The sequence below is a fragment of the Octopus bimaculoides genome, chromosome 1, assembly GCF_001194135.2.
Source record: "Octopus bimaculoides isolate UCB-OBI-ISO-001 chromosome 1, ASM119413v2, whole genome shotgun sequence".
NCBI classification, from domain to species: Eukaryota; Metazoa; Mollusca; class Cephalopoda; order Octopoda; family Octopodidae; genus Octopus; species Octopus bimaculoides.
The window spans coordinates 197,355,366-197,358,654 of record NC_068981.1 but is presented as its reverse complement, the minus strand read 5'-3'; the positions used below and the strand labels follow the sequence as shown (position 1 = coordinate 197,358,654).

Genomic DNA, 3,289 nt, shown 5'->3' with positions numbered 1-3,289 from the left:
TGGGTCAGTACAACCCCAATATCTTTGTCTTTTTATTTGTTTTGATCAGCCATGCTGGGAACCCAGGACTATTTTTTTGTTTTAAGCCTGGTGCTTATTTTATCAGTCTGTTTTGCCAAACTGCTAAGTTATGGGGATGTAAACACACCAACACTGGTTGTCAAGCAGTAGTGAGGGACAAACACAAAGGCACACACACACACACACACACGATGGCATTCTTTCAGTTTCCATCTACCAAATCCATTCACAGGGCTTTGGTCAGCCCGAGGCTAAAGTAGAAGGCACTTACTCAGTGTGGGACTGAACCCAGAACCATATGTCTGGGAAGCAGACAACCATGCCTTCCATTGCTGATATCAAAAGTTCAGTGGGTTTGTTGTTGTTATTTATGTTGCCAATCCATTACATAACATCACACACACACAAACGCTTCTCTCTGTATTTGGTATTTACAGATTCATTAACGATTGTCTCACTGAGTTCACATCATTTTACGCATCACTAATTAAAACCCATTGTACCAGAACCACATTTGCTTTCCCAGCATATTTCATTTTGTTCGTCTTTTTAATGCTCCCTATATTAACTAGATTGATATCACTTACTGTATATCACACACACACACGCACGGTGACCTAGTATCATTATATAAGCATACAGAGTGTTCAAAAAGTCTCTCCGCAGTGAATTTTTTTTCATCCTGACTCTCAAAAGCCGACTCTCCAAGATGTATTTCAAAACATCTGTAGAAGAGTCAACTTGTTTATTGAAAATGAAAGACGATACTTTCAACACCTTATAAAGATTTTTTTTAAAGTCTTGTAAAGTCTAATATATTCTTTTGTAGTCTTATACCATCTGATATTTTGCAATAAAAAATACTTACAGCGGAGATACTTTTTGAATACTCTGTATGACTCTCTGACGAATATCCATTAACCATGTTCTACTTCTTAAGACCCACAAATAATACCTCATCATCACCATCATCATCATTTTAGCATCCCATATGCACATGGGTTTGACAGAATTATGTTGAGACAGGTTTTCTGTGGCTGGATGCCTTTCCAGTCTTGCACTTTCATCTGTTTTTAAATTACATAATATTTCCCCATGGTCAGACATGTTTTCATGGACACTTGTATGATGGTGGAACTCCTTTACAACCATCATACAATATCAAGACAAGGATATTGTTTTAACAAACACATACACACACATACATATGCACACACACACACACACACACACACATACACACATTATTATTATTACTTAGAACAGTTTGATTTGGTTCACTGCAGCTTCAAGGGATTCTTACACAAACTGAATAAAGTGATACAGAAAGTCCAAATCTACTCACAAAGCTCTGGTCAGCCTGGGGCTATAGTAGAAGATGTTTATTGAAGGTGCCATGCAATGGGATAGAACCTGGAACCATGTTTTAGAGAAGCAAATTCCTTACCACTTTTAATCAAATGCACAACTATATTTCTTACAGTAGAGTTCCTAAATCCATTTCTCTTGTTTCTAGACTTTCACAGCATCATTATCAGGAAGTGAATTGAATATACTTGGTGTTTGTGTCATTTCTTAGATACTGATTGAATTCAGGTAGGATTTCTCACCAAAAGCTTTACTGATCTTTCATATTATGTCTCAACATATATTTATTTATTTATTCTTTTATTCTTTTATTTGTTTCAGTCATTTGACTGTGGCCATGGTGGAGCACTGCCTTTAGTCGAACAAATCAACCCCAGGACTTATTCTTTGTAAGCCTAGTACTTACTCTATCAGTCTCTTTTACTGAACCACTTGTTTATGGGGACTTAAGCACACCAACATCGGTTGTCAAGCGATGGTGGTTGGGGGACAAACACAGACACACACATACATATATACATTATATATACATTATATATATACAAATAAAAGGGTAAAGGATTATTAATTTATTAATAAATTGATAATTAATAATTTTTACCAAGCCCTTCGGTATGTAAACACCATTATCGGTGAAGAACTTATTTAAAAGTTCTTATACATTTATAAACATAATTAAGGGATCAGCAACAGTTGCTTCACCACATACCGAAGTTCAGAAATAGCAGCTAAAGTGCTAAAACTCCAACAGATAGCAATACTTGTAACTCACAAAGGCAAAACAAGAAGAAAAAAATAATGATACTAGCCAGTCTTAATTAAGACTGGTTAGTATCGTTATTTTTTTCTTCTTGTTTTGCTGAGAGACTGAGAGAGAAATGTGTGGCATGAGGCTGTTTGATAAAAGGAGGACTGAGGACTTGATGGGGATGCTGGAAGAATCAGTAGAACGGCTGACAAGGGCGAATGGAGTGCGGTGGTATGGACATGTGTTGAGGAGGGATGAAGAGCATGTTCTGAAGAGGATGCTAGAGTTTGAGGTAAATGGACAGCAAAACATGGAGGGGACAGGTGGAGGAGGAGATTGGGAGGGTTGGCTTGAGAAAAGAGGATGCCTAAAACCGGGCAAGATGGTGTGAGGGTGGTTGCTATGGCATTGAGGTAGATCTGACCACCCCCATTGACAGGGACAAAACCCGAAATCAAAATGATGGATGATGATAAAAATAGGAAGGATGTCTGATAGTGAGACATTTGTATGTCATTGAATTTAAGTGACCAAAGCTTGTCCAACCCTTTTGCCATTCCCTCAGTTGGCATAAGATGGTTCCAGTGGTAAGCATTGCAAGGTGACTGTTTACTGTTTTGACTTCAGGTCAGAGTGTCTTTCTCCAGAAAAGCTGCCTGCAACATGGCTTTCTCAAAAATAATGGGAGCTTTTTCTACTCCTGAGAAATCTATGTAACCCATAGAGGGGGACCCTAATAGGTCCTACCATTCAGGGTCAGAACAGACTTGGGAGTAATGGTAATTAAGTGGTGACTCCATGCTCCCCGTAACTCCCAAGCTGGAGAATCACCAGTAGATGCTGCAGTTTAATGTCATAACCAGGACATTATGTGTGTGTCGTCATAATCATTTTACATGCTAGCATGGGTTAGCTTTGGCAATTCCTGTCAAACCATCTAAGAGCTGCATGAGGTTCCATTGTCTGTTTTGGCATGATTTCTACTGCTGGATGCCCTTCCTAATGTGAACCGCTTTACAGAACGGACTGGGTGCTTTCTATATGGCACCAGCACCCACACCAATGCTTTTTATGTGGAACCTTGGTTTTAGCATACACACACACACACTCTCTCTCTTTCTCTCTCTCTCTCTCTCTCTCTCTCTCTCTCTC

At 38.8% G+C, this 3,289-nt stretch overlaps 1 protein-coding gene across 7 annotated transcripts in view; it reads left to right on the top strand.

The window, feature by feature from the left end:
• The window catches only part of LOC106874312 (uncharacterized), a 72,966-nt gene that overhangs the window by 61,950 nt on the left and 7,727 nt on the right, over positions 1-3,289 (top strand). For 2 of the 7 annotated variants that reach the window (XM_052973883.1, XM_052973890.1), the window contains exon 2: positions 1,711-1,778. The exons of 3 other annotated variants lie outside the window; for them this stretch is intronic. The gene's annotated coding sequence lies outside the window, so the exon portion shown is untranslated. Of the gene's footprint in view, positions 1-1,537; positions 1,618-1,710; positions 1,779-3,289 lie in introns of all 7 variants that reach the window. 2 more of the 7 variants (XM_052973892.1, XM_052973894.1) reach the window with 2 other exon arrangements.